This window comes from Neomonachus schauinslandi, chromosome 10 (assembly GCF_002201575.2).
Source record: "Neomonachus schauinslandi chromosome 10, ASM220157v2, whole genome shotgun sequence".
Taxonomy (NCBI): domain Eukaryota; kingdom Metazoa; phylum Chordata; class Mammalia; order Carnivora; family Phocidae; genus Neomonachus; species Neomonachus schauinslandi.
The window spans coordinates 94,976,721-94,995,075 of record NC_058412.1 but is presented as its reverse complement, the minus strand read 5'-3'; positions in this window follow the sequence as shown (position 1 = coordinate 94,995,075).

Sequence of the window (18,355 nt, the reverse complement as noted above, 5' to 3'; positions counted from 1 at the left end):
CCAAGCCCTCACACTTCAGGGGAGAACCATTCAGCTGTGCTCAGTCAACCTACAGAACTGTGAGGGATGATGATAATAAATTGTCTTAGGCCCTAAATTGTAGTGTTGCCTGTTATATGGCAATAGATAATCATAACACCTTTGAAGCATAGGACTGACTTTTCTAACTATGACACAAAATCTTGAAGCCATAATGAAAATAGGTCAAGTTTGGCTACACGAAATAAATTCTGCAAGACAACCCACACCTTCAGCCAAAACAAAAGACAAACTGGAGGGAAATACTGAAGTCCGTGTTATAAAGAGATCTACAAAATATCTCTAGAAACGGAGTTTCTAAAATCAACAATGCAACAAAAAATACTCAAACTGACTGATCAGACTCAGATCACAGTGTAGGAAGTCCTTTTTCATTTGAAAATGTACTTAATGAAGATACAAATGAAAACCACACAGCGATATTTAACCTGTCAAACTGGCAAAAATTACAAAAGTTGAAAACATACTCTTGTAGACTATGGAAACAGGTACACTTACATGTTAATCTTGGAAGTATAAATTGGTACAAGTCTTGTGGTGGACAACATGATGATATCTACCAAAATTAAAAATTCATATTCCCCTTATGAGCCCATAACCTCAATGGAATTTATCCAATAGCTGTACACGTTCATGTGCAAAATGATTTACATGAGTTCTTCAGTGCAGTAGTAACTTCAAATTTTAGTAAGGAAGAAAACATTTACCAATAGAGGAGCTAATTAAAGTCAACCATGCCTAAATAGAACAAGATGCTGTATATTGTCAAAGAATGAGAAGCATCTCTATGTACTGACATGGGAAGATCTCCAAGATTAACCAATGGGAGGAGGGTTGGGGAAAACAGTCTGAGAATGCTACAGCCAGTGTGCTATGTTTTACATTAAAAAACAATAGAACATGTTTTTAGAAAATAAGAAATAAGTTGAAGGACTACACTTCCAGTTTCAAAACTTACTAAAGCTACAGCAATAATCAGTGGAGTTTCAGCAACAGAAGCCCTACAGCAGAATTTTCTTCCAAAATAGTCCAAGAAATGCAGCTTTTCATATGAATTCACGCGAATAGTTTAAGTTTTGCACCTAAACTTACACACTTGCCTTTTCTTCTAAAATGGCCTAGAAAGACGTTTTTCATCCAAATTAGCGCAGTAAGTGGGATTTTGTGTCTGTAATACTACACCATGGTCTTGGAAATACAATTTTTAATTCAAATTCATTAAGTTTTATGGGTTTTTGGAAATAATTCTTATGCCAAAGTTTTTTTTTTTCTAAGATTTATTTATTTATTTGAGAGAGAGAGTAAGAGCAGGGCAGGGAGTAGCAGAGGGAGAGGGAGAAGCAGGCTCCCTGCTGAGCAGGAAGCCAGATGTGATGTAGGACCCTGGGATCATGACCTGAGCTGAAGGCACCCAACTGACTGAGCCACCCAGGCTCCCTGCCAGACTTTTCTAAGATGACAAAAAAGTGTGACTTTCCATCTAAATATGCTCAAATTGTTAGGGTGGTGTGGTTATAAATTCTATGCTACGTTATTTTACAAAACTACCTAGAAATACACTTTCTCATCCAAACTCATTCAAATCATTGGTTTTGGGGGGGTACAAATCCTTCATCAAATTTTCCTCCCAAATGGACAAGAAACATGATTTTTAAAATCCAACTTCATATAAATAGCGGAGCTTTGGGAAATAAGTCATATGCCAGATATTTGTCCCAAATGCCCTGGAAATGTGATGTTTTCATCTAAATCTGTTCGAATTTGGGGGCTTATTGGAACTAGGTCCTACATCAGATTTTTTTTTCTAAAATATGCAGAACATGTGATTTCTTTTTTTTTTTTTTTAAGATTTTATTTATTTATTTGACAGAGAGATAAACAGAAGAGCACAAGCGGAGGGAATGGCAGAGGGAGAGGGAGAAGCAGGCTCTGCACTGAGCAGAGAGCCCGATGCGGGACTTGATCCCAGGACCCTGGGATCATGACCTGAGCCGAAGGCAGACGCTCAACCATCTGAGCCACCCAGGCGCCCCAGAACATGTGATTTCTGATCCAAATTCACTCAAATCTTAGTATCTTTTGGACATAAGTATTATGCAAGACTTTTATTCTAAAAGACCTGGAAATGTGATTTTTCAAATTGGCTCAAATAGTTTTTTATCATTTTTTTGGACATAATTTCTATACCAGATTGTCTTCCAGAGTGGCCTAAAAATGTGACATTTCATCCAAATGTCCTCAAATGGTAGGAGGTTTTTCTGGTAAGCCCTGTGCCAGATTGTTCTTTGCATATGGCCATAAAATATTATTTTTTATTAAAACTTACTAATATCATGAGGTTTATTAGACATAAGTCCTGTGGCATATTTTCTTACAAAGTGGCCCTCAACCATATTTTTTAAACCTAAATTCACTCCAAAATGCAGTTTCTTGGACATAAGTTCTATGCCAGCTTTTTCTTCCAAAAAGTGGGTTCTTCAGATGTGAGTCCCATGGTTCTTCTAAAATGGTTCAGAAAGATGGCTTTTCATCCAGATTTTCCCAAAATGTATTTTTGGACATAACCATATGCCATATTTTTCCACCAAAATAGTGCAAAAACAAAATATTTTATCCAAATTTGTTAAATCTTGGGAGGTTTTGGACATGAATTCTTCACCATAATTTTTTCCAAAAGTGGCACAGAAATGTAAGTTTTTAAATCCATATTCAAATTGTAGAGTGTTTTGGACATACATCTTAAGGCGATTTTTCTTCAAAATGGTCCAGAGGGCGCCTGGGTGGCTCAGTTGGTTAAGCAACTCCCTTCGGCTCAGGTCATGATCCTGGAGTCCTGGGATCGAGTCCCACATCGGGCTCCCGGCTCAGCAGGGAGCCTGCTTCTCCCTCTGACCCTATCCCCTCTCATGATGTTTCTCTCTCTCTCTCTCAAATAAATAAATAAAATCTTCAAAATGGTCCAGAAATATGATTTTTAAATTTAGATCATCATAAAATTTAGATCATTTGGATATAAATCCTATGTCAGATTGTTATTTGAAAATGGGCTGGAAATATGATTTTCTAGTCCAAATTTTTATAAATCATAGATTTCTGGGTTTTTGTTACTCTTTGATAGTTTTCAAGTCCTAGCATAGTGAATTACTGTTTAGATGAGGATAAGTACTGGTGGACAAAAAAAAAAAGTTTAACTCACAAGTTTATACCATATATCCCAATATAAAATGTTTTTACTAAGAGAGTTAATATTTCTGAGTATGTGTGAGGCTGGACATCTTCTATTCCAATGAGAGTCTTTAAATGCTACCTACACATATCTGTTCTTTGGCTTGAGGCTAAAGGGTTGTTTTTTTTTGTTTGTTTTTTGTTTTCTAGAGCCTGGTGTTATTTCTTGTATTTTCGCATTTCTTCAACAGTACTGAACACCTAGTTCGTGAAAAGATTTATGTCTTAAAAATTAACCATGAGATATACACACACACACACACACACACACACACACTGGAATATTATGCAGCTATCAAAAAGAATGAAATCTTGCCATTTGCAATGACGTGGATGGAACTGGAGGGTATTATGCTGAGCGAAATAAGTCAATCAGAGGAAGACATGTATCATATAACCTCACTGATATGAGGAATTCTTAATCTCAGGAAACAAACTGAGGGTTGCTGGAGTGGGGGGTGGGGTGGGAGGGATGGGGTGGTTGGGGGATAGACATTGGGGAGGGTATGTGCTATGGTGAGCGCTGTGAATTGTGCAAGACTGTTGAATCACAGATCTGTACCTCTGAAGCAAATAATACATTATATGTTAAGAAAAAAAGAAGAAGGTAGCGGGAGGGGAAGAATGAAGCGGGGGAAATCGGAGGGGTAGACGAACCATGAGAGACGATGGACTCTGAGAAACAAACTGAGGGTTCTGGAGGGGAGGGGGGTGGGAGGATGGGTTAGCCTGGTGACGGGTATTAAGGAGGGCACGTTCTGCATGGAGCGCTGGGTGTTATGCGCAAACAATGAATCATGGAACACTACGTCTAAAACTAATGATGTAATGTATGGTGATTAACATAACATAATAAAAAAAATAGGAAAAAATAAAAAATAAAAAATAAATTAACCACAAATGTTTCTGGTTCTGAATGTCCTATCATTTTTCTGACCTTTGTTTTTAAGGAAATAATACACTTTTTTTTTCTTTTTCAAATTTTTATTTAAATTCTAGTTAGTGAACATGTAGTACAATATTGGTTTCAGGAGTGGAATTCAGTGGTTCGTCACTTACATGCAACACCCAGTGCTCATCACAACAAGTGCCCTCCTTAATACCCATCATCCATCTAGCTCATCCCACACTCACCTCCCTCCATCAACCCTGTTTGTTCTCTATCGTTAAGAGTCTCTTACGGTTTGCTTCCCTCTCTCCTTTTTTTCTTTTCCTCCTTCTCGTATGTTCATCTGTTTTCTTTCTTAAATTTCACATGAGTGAGATCATACGGTATTTGTCTTTCTCTGACTGACTTATTTCACCCGGCATAATACACTCTAGCTCCATCCACATCATTACAAATGGCAAGATTTCATTTTTTTTGATGGCTGAGTAATATTCCATTATATATACACACACATACCACATCTTTATCCATTCATCTGTCGATGGACATTTGGGCTCTTTCCATATTTTGGCTATTGTTGATAATGCTGCTATAAACATCGGGGTGCATGTGCCCCTTTGAATCTTTATTTTTGTATCCTATGGGTAAATACCTAGTAGTGCAATTGCTAGGTCATAGGGTAGTTCTATTTTTAACTTTTTGAGGAAACTCCATTTTTCTGAGAGTGCTGTGACTGTATCTCACCTGCTGAACATCTCCCACCCCCAGCTCAGCAGCAGCCATGAAGAACGTGGCCCACCTTTGGGTGCAGGTTGTTACCAGAGGGAGCAACATGGACCTTTTTCCCGAGGAATCATGGCTGTGGGTTTTGAAGTGTCTGGTCAGTCCCTGAAGGATTGGCTGAAGGGCTTGCCTGTGCTGCATCTGACAGGCTTTCCCCAGACAGATGCAGATTCTCAGATGGCATATTGAAAGCACACCACACAGCAAAGCAGAGCCCACATTCTTCTCAAGTACCCTTGGAACTCTCTCCAGACAGAACATATATTAGATTATAACAAGTCTAGAGCGAGTTCAAAGGATTGAAATCAAAGTATGTTCTCCAGCCACAATGGAATACAACTAGAAGTCGGTAAGAAAAGGAAGACTGGAAAATTGAGATTTGTGGAAATTAAACAGCATACTCCCATATAACTAATGGGTCAAAGAAGACATCACAAAGGACATTAGAAACTACTTTGAGATGAAGTGAAAACACTACACACCCAAATGTATGGGATGCAGTGAAGCCAGTGCTCAAAGCGAAATTCATTGTTAGAAATGTCTACATTTAAAAAGATCTCATATCAATAACAAATTTCCACCTTCAGAACCTAGAAAAAGAAGAGCAAACTAAACCCAAAGGTAGCAGAGGAAGGAAACAATAAGGATTAGAATGGAGATATATGAAATAGGAATAAAAATAAAATCAATGAGCCCTAAAGTTGGCTCTTTGAAAAGATTGACAACACTAACCTTTAGTGAAACTAAGAAAAAAAGAGAAAAGATGAAAATAATATCAAAGTGGGGACCTTATTACTGGTCTCACAGAAATAAAAAGGAGTATAAGGAAACATTATGAACAATTGGATACTGTTCAACAAATTAGAGAACCCAGATGACATGGACACATTCTAGAAAAAGACAACCTACCAAAATTTACTCAAGAAGAAGTTCAAAATCTGAACAGTTCTAAAACAAGAGATTAATAACAATAATTTTTAATAATTAATTAAAATTAATTATTTTTAAAATTAATAATTTTTTTAAAGTCTGGTATGGATGTAAGAATCTCAGAAGCATAGAGATGAACAGGGTTTTCAGGCCACCTCAGAGCACATGGATGGGATAATAGTAAGGAAGTCAGCTTTGCCCTGGGATAAGTTATATTCCCTTACCTACTCAATAGTCTGGATTGGAGGAGTGATAGCCTACCTGCCTGCTCCCCATCCATCCTTGGAGCAAAGCCAGGGGAAGAACCACTAGCCCCACCCCACAGGACCAGCATCACCAGGAACAGGAGGAAGTGCCCATACTACCATCCCTGCTGGTCAGCCATGGATTAATACTGACCACCCACAAAGGCCCACCAGCTACTGAAGAAAATCAACCCTATTACATGTAACACGTATAAGTGAGCACAATACTAATGAGGAAACAGAAGGCAAGCTGAGGACAAAGCAGTAGCTGACACCCCACACACCCCCCCCCATGGGACATATGTGACATTTCTCAGGCACCCCTGGCTGCCCTAAAGCTAAGGAAAAGAAAAACAAATAGTTAACTTATAGAGATCACAGTCCTGCAAGACATGAGTCTCCCTCCGTTTACAAATGTCTTAGCGATCTACAAGAACAAAGCATTTTTTTTTTAAGATTTTATTTATTTGCGAGAGAGAGAATGAGAGACAGAGAACATGAGAGGGAGGAGGGTCAGAGGGAGAAGCAGACCCCCCGCTGAGCAGGGAGCCCGATGCGGGACTCGATCCTGGGACTCTAGGATCATGACCTGAGCCGAAGGCAGTCGCTCAACCAACTCAGCCACCCAGGTGCCCAAGAACAAAGCATTTCTATCAATGGCCTAGCTTCCAGAAGGGAATGTAGATACAATTAAATGTCCTTATAATCTGCAGCGTATTGACAGATAATTGAAGCGGGCAAAGTGTAGTGTTCCTCTGGGAAGCTCCCAACTATCTTCATGCCTTGCTAGAGGGGAAAACAACCTTAACTTGACAATGGCAAGGCCTCGGGTATCCTGTGAATCTTCTTTAACATATGAAAAACTTTTGAGGGGCGGAGCAAGATGGCAGAGGAGTAGGAGACCTGGATTTCGTCTGGTCTCAGGAATTCAGCTGGATAGGGATCAAACCATTCTGAACACCTACAAACTCAACAGGAGATCGAAGAAAAGAAGAGCAACAACTCTCTCATCAGAAAAGCGACCACTTTCTGGAAGGTAGGACGTGCGGAGAAGTGAATCCGAGGCGATATTCGGGAGAATAGACGGCGGGGGAGGGGCCTCCGGCGGCCGCTTCTGGCAAGTGATAGAGCTGCGGAGCACAAAATCGGAACTTTTAAAAGTCTGCTCCGCTGAGGGACGTCACTCTGGTTGGCTAAGCGGGGGGTGGAACCCTCCGGGACAGTGTGGTCTCAGGACCCACGGGTCACAGAAAGACCGGGGGTGCCTGAGTGTGGCAGAGCTCCCAGGTATCGGAGCAGGGAAGCCGCTGCAGAGGCGGAGCCCAGGCGTGGGCTCTCAGCTCGGGGTTGCCATAAACCGTGATCCACGGCACAGTCGGGCCCCTGCTCCTCCAGCAGGGTCCCAACAAGCGGCAGATCCGGGGAGACTCACCTTCCTCCCCCGGGAGGAGCCGCGCGGGAGTGCACCGCAGGGACCTGCTGGGTTTGGAGACTCCACCCGGGGTCGGGTGCCAGAGATAGAAACGCGCGGTCACAGGCCGGGTGAGCACGGAGTGCGGCCGGAGACCGGGGAGATGGGAGTGACTGACAGCTTTTCTCTGGGGGCTCACTGAGAAGCGGGGCCCCGAGTTCTCGGCTCCTCCGCGGCGGAGATTGGGAGGCCGCCACTTTCACTCTCCGCCTCCAAAGCTGTACGGAAAGCTCGCAGGGAACAAAAGCCCCAGAGAACAAACCGGAGCAGATTACTTAGCTGGGAGGGGGCAAGGGCGGGGCAATTCTGCCTCCGGCAAAGACATTTGGAAACCACGGCAACAGGCCCCTCCCCAGAAGATCAGCGAGAACAGCTAGCCAAGACCAAGTTTACCCATCAAAGAGAACGGCAGAACTCCAGCTCTAGATGACTACTGCACATAGAATTCATGGCTTTTTTACCATGATTCTGTAGTCTTTCAAAGTTAATTTTTTTTTAACTGTCTTTTTTTCTTTTTTTTTCTTTTTGAATTTTTCTTTTTCCCTTTTTCAACCAACATCTTATCAATCCCTTTTTTAAAAAAAAAAATAAAACATTTTTATTTTTCATTTTTAGAGTCATATTCTATCCCTTCATAGTAGTTACCCGTATTTTTGGCTTATATATATAAGTTGTTCTCTCTTTAAAATTTTGAGATAGTTTCTTCTAACAGATCAAAATATACCCTAAATCTCTAGTATATGGTGTTTTCTATTCCCCTGCCTGATCACATCCTCTCCCTTTTTTTTTTCTTTTTTTAAATCCTCTTCTTTCTTTTTTCAAACAACTTCTTATCAATTCCTTTTATAAAATTTTTTTATAATTTCCATCTTTACAGTCATGTTCCATCCCTTCATCATATCAACCCTTATTTTTGTACATATATAAGTTTTTCTTTCTTTAAAATTTTGGGAGGCACTTTCTTCTAAAAGACCAAAATACACCCCAAATCTAGTGTGTGGCACTGATCATATTTGATCACATTCTGGTTTTTTTGTTGTTGTTGTTTTGTTTTGTTTGTTTTTGTTTTTGTTTTTATCTTTATCTTTTTCTTTTTTTTCTTTTTCTTTTTTCTCTCTTTCCCTTCCTTTTCCCACTGCTTCAGGTTTTTTCTGATTTGTTTAGAGTATATTTTCTGGGGACCTTGTTACTCTGCTAGCATTTTGTTCTCTCATTAATCTATTCTCCTCTGCACAAAATGACAAGACGGAAAAAATCACCTCAACAAAAAGAACAAGAGGTAGTACCGACTGCCAGGGACCTACTCAATACGGACATTAGTACAATGTCAGATCTAGAGTTCAGAATCATCACTTTAAAGATACTGGCTGGGCTTGAAAAAAATATGGAAGTTATTAGAGAAACCCTTTCTGGAGAAGTAAAAGAACTAAAATCCAACCAAGTAGAAATCAAAAAGGCTATTCATGAGGTGCAATAAAAAATGGGGGCGCTAACTGCTAGAATAAATGAGGCAGAAGAGAGAATCAGTAATATAGAAGATGAAATGATGGAAAATAAAGAAGCTGAGAAAAAGAGAGATAAACAACTACTGGATCACGAGGGCAGAATTCGAGAGATAAGCGATACCATAAGACTAAACAACATTAGAATAATTGGGATCCCAGAAGAAGAAGAAAGAGAGAGAGGGGCAGAAGGTATACTGGAGCAAATTATAGCAGAGAACTTCCCTAATTTGGGGAAGGAAACAGGCATGAAAGTCCAGGAAGCACAGAGAACCGCTCTCAAAATCAATAAAAATAGGTCAACACCCCGACATCTAATAGTAAAACTTACGAGTCTCATAGACAAAGAGAAAATCCTGAAAGCAGCTCGGGAGAAGAGATATGTAACCTACAAGGGTAGAAACATTAGATTGGCAACAGACCTATCCACAGAGACCTGGCAGGCCAGAAAGGACTGACATGATATATTCAGAGCACTAAACGAGAAAAATATGCAGCCAAGAATACTATATCCAGCTAGGCTGTCATTGAAAATAGAAGGAGAGATAAAAAGCTTCCAGGACAAACAAAAAATAAAGGAATTTGCAAACACGAAACCAGCCCTACAGGAAATCTTGAAAGGGGTCCTCTAAGCAAAGAGAGACCTTAAAAGCAACATAGACCAGAAAGGAACACAGACAATATACAGTAACAGTTACCTTACAGGCAATACAATGGCACTAAATTCCTATCTTTCAATAGTTACCCTGAATGTAAATGGGCTCAATGCCCCAATCAAAAGACACAGGCTATCAGACTGGATTAAAAAACAAGACCCATCGATATGTTGTCTGCAAGAGACTCATTTTAGAACCAAAGACACCCCCAGATTGAAAGTGATGGGGGTGGAAAACCATTTACCATGCTAATGGACACCAAAAGAAAGCTGGGGTGGCAATCCTTATATCAGACAAATTAGATTTTAAACCAAAGACTGTAATAAGAGATGAGGAAGGACACTATATCCTACTTAAAGGGTCTATCCAACAACAAGATCTAACAATTGTAAATATCTATGCCCCGAACATGCGAGCAGGCAATTATATAAGGCAATTAATAACAAAAGCAAAGAAATACATTGACAACAATACAATAATAGTGGGGGACTTTAACACCCCCCTCACTGAAATGGACAGATCGTCTAAGCAAAAGATCAACAAGGAAATAAAGGCTTTAAATGACACACTGGACCAAATAGACTTCACAGACATATTCAGAACATTCCATCCCAAAACAATGGAATACACATTCTTCTTTAGTGCCCATGGAACATTCTCCAGAATCGATCACATCCTAGGTCATAAATCAGGTCTCAACCGGTACCAAAAGACTGGGATCATTCCCTGCCTGTTTTCAGACCACAATGCTTTGAAACTAGAACTCAATCACAAGGGGAAAGCTGGAAAGAACTCAAATACATGGAGGCTAAAGAGCATCCTACTAAAGAATGAATGGGTCAACCAGGAAATTAAAGAAGAATTAAAAAAATTCATGGAAACCAATGAAAATGAAAACACAACTGTTCAAAATCTTTGGGATGCAGCAAAGGCAGTCCTAAGAGGAAAGTATATAGCAATACAAGCCTTTCTCAAGAAACAAGAAAGGTCTCAAGTACACAACCTAACCCTACACCTAAAGGAGCTGGAGAAAGAACAGCAAATAAAGCCTAAACCCAGCAGGACAAGAGAAAGAATAAAGATCAGAGCAGAAATCAATGAAATAGAAACTAAAAGAACAGTAGAACAGATCAACGAAACTAGGAGCTGGTTCTTTGAAAGAATTAACAAGATTGATAAACCCCTGGCCAGACTTATCAGAAAGAAAAGCAAAATGACCCAAATCAACAAAATCATGAATGAAAGAGGAGAGATCACAATCAACACCAAAGAAATACAAACAATTATAAGAACATATTATGAGGGCACCTGGGTGGCTCAGTTGGTTAAGCAACTGCCTTCAGCTCAGGTCATGATCCCAGGGTCCTGGGATCGAGTTCCACATCGGGCTCCTGGCTCAGCGGGGAACCTGCTTCTCCCTCTGACCCTCTCCCCTCTCATGCTGTTTCTCTCCTGCTCACTCTCTAATAAATAAATAAATAATCTTTAAAAAAAAAAAGAACATATTATGAGCAACTCTATGCCAGCAAATTAGATAACCTGGAAGAAATGGATGCATTCCTAGACATGTATCAACTACCAAAACTGAACCAGGAAGAAATAGAAAACCTGAACAGACCTATAACCACTAAGGAAATTGAAGCAGTCATCAAAAATCTCCCAACAAACAAAAGCCCAGGGCCAGATGGCTTCCCAGGGGAATTCTACCAAACATTCCAAGAAGAATTAATACCTATTCTTCTGAAACTGTTCCAAAAAATAGAAATGGAAGGAAAACTTCCAAACTCGTTTTATGAGGCCAACATTACCTGATCCCAAAACCAGACAAAGACCCCATCAAAAAGGAGAATTACAGACCAATATCCCTGATGAACATGGATGCAAAAATTCTCACCAAAATACTAGCCAATAGGATCCAACAGTACATTAAAAGGAGTATTCACCACGACCAAGTGGGATTTATCCCTGGGCTGCAAGGTTGGTTCAACATCCGCAAATCAATCAACGTGATACAATACATTAACAAAAGAAAGAACAAGAACCATATGATCCTCTCACTAGATGCAGAAAAAGCATTTGACAAAGTACAGCATCCTTTCTTTTTCTTTTTTTTTTTAAGATTTTATTTATTTATTTGACAGAGAGAGACACAGCGAGAGAGGGAACACAAGCAGGGGGAGTGGGAGAGGGAGAAGCAGGCTTCCCACTGAGCAGGGAGCCCGATGTGGGGCTCGATCCCAGGACCCTGAGATCATGACCTGAGCTGAAGGCAGACGCTTAACGGCTGAGCCACCCAGGGGCCCCTACAGCATCCTTTCTTGATCAAAACTCTTCAGAGTATAGGCATAGAGGGTACATACCTCAATATCATAAAAGCCATCTATGAAAAACCTACAGCGAATATCATTCTCAATGGGGAAAAACAGAGCTTTCCCCCTAAGGTCAGGAACGTGGCAGGGATGTCCACTATCACCACTGCTATTCAACATAGTATTAGATGTCCTAGCCACAGCAATCAGACAACAAAAAGAAATCAAAGGCATCCAAATCGGCAAAGAAGAAGTCAAACTCTCAGTCTTTGCAGATGATATGATACTTTATGTTGAAAACCCCAAAGACTCCACCCCAAAACTTCTAGAACTCATACAGAAATTCAGTAAAGTGGCAGGATATAAAATCAATGCACAGAAGTCAGTGGCATTCCTATACACCAACAAGACAGAAGAAAGAGAAATTAAGGAGTCGATCCCATTTACAATTGCACCCAAAACCATAAGATACCTAGGAATAAATCTAACCAAAGAGGCAAAGGATCTGTACTCAGAAAACTATAAAATACTCATGAAAGAAATTGAGGAAGACACAAAGAAATGGAAAAACGTTCCATGCTCATGGATTGGAAGAACAAATATGGTGAAGATGTCAATGCTACCTAGAGCAATGTACACATTCAATGCAATCCCCATCAAAATACCATCCACTTTTTTCAAAGAAATGGAACAAATAATCCTAAAATTTGTATGGAACCAGAAAGACCCCGCATAGCCAGAGGAATGTTGAAAAAGAAAAGCAAAGCTGGTGGCATCACAATTCCGGACTTCCAGCTCTATTACAAAGCTGTCATCATCAAGACAGTATGGTACTGGCACAAAAACAGACACATAGATCAATGGAACAGAATAGAGAGCCCAGAAATGAACCCTCAACTCTATGGTCAACTAATCTTTGACAAAGCAGGAAAGAATGTCCAATGGAAAAAAGACAGTTTCTTCAACAAATGGTATTGGGAAAACTGGATAGCAACATGCAGAAGAATGAAACTGGACCATTTCCTTACACCACACACAAAAATAGACTCCAAATGGTTGAAAGACCTCAATGTGAGACAGGAGTCCATCAAAATCCTAAAGGAGAACACAGGCAGCAACCTCTTCGACCTCAGCCGCAGGAACTTCTTCCTAGAAACATCGCTAAAGGCAAGGGAAGCAAGGGCAAAAATGAACTATTGGGACTTCATCAAGATAAAAAGCTTTTGCATAGCAAAAGAAACAGTCAACAAAACCAAAAGACAACCGACAGAATGGGAGAAGATATTTGCAAATGACATATCAGATAAAGGGCTAGTATCCAAAATCTATAAAGAACTTATCAAACTCAACACCCAAAGAACAAAGAATCCAATCAAGAAATGGGCAGAAGACATGACCAGACATTTTTCCAAAGAAGACATCCAAATGGCCAACAGACACATGAAAAAGTGCTCAATATCGCTCAGCATCAGGGAAATCCAAATCAAAACCTCAATGAGATACCACCTCACACCAGTCAGAATGGCTAAAATTAACAAGTCAGGAAACGACAGATGTTGGAAGAGATGCAGAGAAAGGGGAACCCTCCTACACTGTTGGTGGGAATGCAAGCTGGTGCAGCCACTCTGGAAAACAGTATGGAGGTTCCTCAAAAAGTTGAAAATAGAGCTACCATACGATCCAGCAATTGCACTACTGGGTATTTACCCCAAAGATACAAATGTAGGGACCCAAAGGGGTATGTGCACCCCGATGTTTATAGCAGCAATGTCCACAATAGCCAAACTGTGGAAAGAGCCAAGATGTCCATCAACAGATGAATGGATAAAGAAGATGTGGTATGTATATACAATGGAATATTATGCAGCCATCAAAAGGAATGAGATCTTGCCATTTGCAACAACATGGATGGAACTGGAGGGTATTATGCTGAGCGAAATAAGTCAATCAGAGAAAGACATGTATCATATGACCTCACTGATATGAGGAATTCCTAATCTCAGGAAACAAACTGAGGGTTTTTGGAGTGGGGGGTGGGGTGGGAGGGATGGGGTGACTGGGTGATATTGGGGAGGGTATGTGCTCTGGTAAGCACTGTGAATTGTGCAAGACTGTTGAATCTCAGATCTGTACCTATGAAACAAATAATGCAATATATGTTAGAAAAAAAAAAGAAGAGGATAGCAGGAGGGGAAGAATGAAGGGGGGGAAATTGGAAGGGTAGATGAAGCATGAGAGACAGTGGACTCTGAAAAACAAACTGAGGGTTGTAGAGGGGAGGGGGAGGAGGATGGGTTAGCCTGGTGATGGGTATTAAAGAGGGCACGTTCTGCATGGAGCACTGGGTGTTATGCATAAACAATGAATCATGGAACACTACATATAAAACTAGTGATGTAATGTGTGGGGATTAACATAACAATAAAAAAATTAAAAAAAAATAGCTAAGGGGCGCCTGGGTGGCTCAGTCGTTAAGCATCTGCCTTCGGCTCAGGTCATGATCCCAGGGTCCTGGGATCGAGCCCCGCATCAGGCTCCCTGGTCTGCGGGAAGCCTGCTTCTCCCCCTCCCACTCCTCCTTCTTGTGTTCCCTCTCTCGCTGTGTCTCTCTCTATCAAATAAATAAAATCTTAAAAAAAAAAACTAATAAGGTGTTGATATCTAATTCTTTTTTTAAAAAGATTTATTTAGTTATTTTAGAGAGAGAGAGAGCATGAGTGGGAGGGGCAGAGAAAGAGGGAGAGAATCTGTGAGCGCAGAGCCCAAAGTGGGACTCAATCTCATGACTCTGAGATCACAATCAGAGCTGAAACCAAAAGTCAGACGCTCAACCGACTGCACCACCCAGGTGCCCCGATATTTAACTCTTAATACTTTATTGATACATACTTTTTAAACATTTGTGTATTTATCTACATCATAACCTTCTGCTCCAGGTAGCCAAGAATGAAAAAAGGAAGTGTTTTCTGAAGCCGATTGACAACTACCATGGAATGTAAACACTTATTTTCTAGCCAGTCTACTAATTGACTCTTACCAATTCATTCTGTTTACTTACTCGTGGAAGCAGCCAACTTCCAAAATGGCCCCCTCATGGTCCTCACCTCCTGGTATTCGTGTCTTTGTGTGGTTGCCTCTCACAATGAAGAGAGCTGACCACAATAGGAAGCAGCGGAATTGATGGTGTGTAATTCCAATTGTAGGTGATAAAAAACAAGTGTCTTCTGCCTTGGTCTCTCTTAGATTGGTCACCTGAGGGGAGTGGGCCACTGTGTTGTGAGGCCACTCAAGCAGCCCATGGAGAAGCCCACACCAGGAAGAATGGAGGCCTCCTCACAAAACCAGCAGCACGTGAGCAACCCATCTGGAAGCCTATCCTCCAGCCCCAGCCAAGATTTCAGACGACTGAGGCCCTGACCAGCTTTTTTAGGGCAACCTCATGAAAGATCCCAAATCAGAACCACCCAGCTCAGCTGCTTCTGAATTCTTAACCCACAGAACTGCCAGATAGTAAGGCTTTATTATTTTAACAAAGTTTTGGAGTAATTAGTTATGCAGCAATAAAAACCTAATGTAATTAAATATTTACTGAGCATCTCTTGTTTGCCAGGCCCTGGGTCAAGAGATAGCAGATGGCAATTTTCCTGCAAGGGAAGTGGAGGGTCTGCAGTGAGCTGTGGGCACCGACCATGGTGGAAATGTCAAAATGTCAGCTGGAGCAGGGAGGGGGTGAAGAGTCTAGAATTTCTGAGCAAATAGGGCTGTTGAGGTAAGATGGTGGTATTAAATGAGCTCAGAGCAAGCCCTCTCTAAAGACAACAAAATTATGAGCAAATATGTAAAAACACATACACACACACAAACCTCACACTATTCAAATTTTAGAGCAAGCGGTGTCCAGAGATAGAAGTTTCTAGAAGTTATGTGTCTCATACTCCATGAGGCTAACGTCTCCCTTAACAAAGCAGTCTAAGGGAAGGGTTCTTTTTTTTTTTTTTTTTAAGATTTTATTTATTTATTTGACCGAGAGAGACACAGCGAGAGAGGGAACACAAGTAGGGGGAGTGGGAGAGGGAGAAGCAGGCTTCCTGCCGAGCAGGGAGCCCGATGCGGGGCTCGATCTCAGGACCCTGGGATCATGGAAGGCAGACGCTTAACGACTGAGCCACCCAGGAACCCCCAGGCCACCTCATTTAAAGTAACCCTCCCCTCCCCTATCCTGGGAAGGGTCCTGGTGGTGGGTTAGGGGTCTGATAGCAAAGCAGACATGAATGTTAGGTCACTCTGGTCCTTCTCTGAGGACATGTTTGGGGACCGGGTGGGCCGGAGTGGGGAGAAAGGGGTTCAGCTTTGCCAGAAAGTTATCTTCAGCCCTCACTACTTGGGCATTTGCAGGAAGTGAGGCTCTTGCTACTCCGAGCAGCTCTACATTCACACAAGTTGAAATAGTGGCGGCCAAACGAGAAGTTAACAACCGATCTGAATATAAAAACACAAAAGAAGGATAATGAAAATTGTATGACCCCAAAATCCAGGCAACTGGCCGAAAAAAAAATGTGTAGCCTTATGCAAAAAAAAGGACACAAAATGTACGTGTGTGTATTATCGATTTTATTCAAGTTGGGGGTAGGAGAAAGAATCAATAATCAATGACTTTGTAACAGAGGCTGTGATGGTCCTTTTTTTATGCGTCATCTTGCCTGGGCTCCGGTCCTCAGTTATTCACACACTAATCTAGGTGTTGCCAGAACTGTATTTTGTATTGTGATTAAAGTTCTTAGCTGACTTGAAGAAAGCGTTAGGGTCTGGGTCGGCCTGATTCAATGGGCTGCAAGCCCTGAAGGAAAGAGATCTCCCTGGAGAAGAAGGAGTTCTGCTGGTGGGCAGCAGCTTTGGCCGGCCGTTCCTGAGCAGTGCCAGCCCACCCTTCCTGACACCCGCCCTGCGATTGGGGACTTGCCCAGCTGGCCTCCACAACCACCTACGCCCGTCCCTTGCAGTGAGTCTCTTGATACACATCTCCTGCGAGTCCTGCTTCTCCGTCTGAGCCCTGACTGATACAGAGCCCCAAGATTTATGCCTACAACTCATGAGACCCTGAGTTATACTGAAATCCTTCTCCCAAATCTGCACAAAATATTTCACTCCTGTGTTTTATAAAGCACTCCAAAATACTCGGAAAAAATAGAAGATTATAACATTTGTGAGTCTAGCATTACCCTGGTTCCAAAACAAATAGCAAAAGTAAATAGAGTTCCATTTCATTTGATAAAAAGACATCATAACCCTGAGCAGATTGTTAGCAAATAAAATCCGGGAGTGGAATTCAGTTGAGAATGTGTTATATTTATTCCAGCAATGAAGGCTTTATTTAAAAAGACACTATCAATGCAACTCACTCATGGGGAAAAATCAATTTAATGGATGCTGAAAATCATTAACATACAGTTTTTATCCCATCAGGATTCGTAGTAAGTTGGGAATGAGTGGAAATGAAATTTGGCTACTAGAAAACTTATATATGTGGCTGGCATTATATTTCTACTGGATACTGCTGCTCTAGATCCTAGAAAATATTCTGATTCTAGAGGATATATTTCTCCAAATCAATAAGAAAAATATAAGGTACTCAACTGGCCAATAAACACATGGGAATTCATTCACATGGATGGTCAGTGGGGGGAATTTGGCAAACTCCAAGGCCACTAGAGCCCTGTGGGGATATGGGATGAAGCCACAAAGTGAGGGTGGCTCCTCCAAGAGTTGCCGCCGAGCCTCAGGAGGAGTCTACGGCGAATCCAGATGCAGGGAGGTCGCCGTGGCCTGAGCCACCAGGTACCGGATGCTCAGCTAATTGTCACTGCATGTAGCACCCGGCACCCTGAGCATCAACCACTGAGCCTGCAGGGTGGGCGCTCTGAGGTCAGTGTCACTGCCGCCCTCCCTGGCATCCCGGGACTGGCTGGCTCGTGGGTGGGGGCAGCTCCCACCAGACTTCCCCCTTCCGGCAGCCTGGGTCAGGGACCCATGCCGTGCACTCCATGGTATACACAGAGGGGCATCCTCCGCACGTCCCTCAGGGCAGCGCTGACTACCTGGGGATAGGAAATGCGGGCAGCAGGAAGGGCAGCAGACTGCCTCCAGTCATTAGCAGAGAGCTGCCTGGCCTGAAGTCACAGCTGTCCTGGGGCAGTGGTGGTCCGGTGACTGAGCTACAGCTGTCCGGGCACAGCGGGATGTTGGGCAATCCTCCTCCCCAGCGCCCTGCCCCAGGGCCGGCTGCAGCTTTGTGGGGGCTGTGTCTGT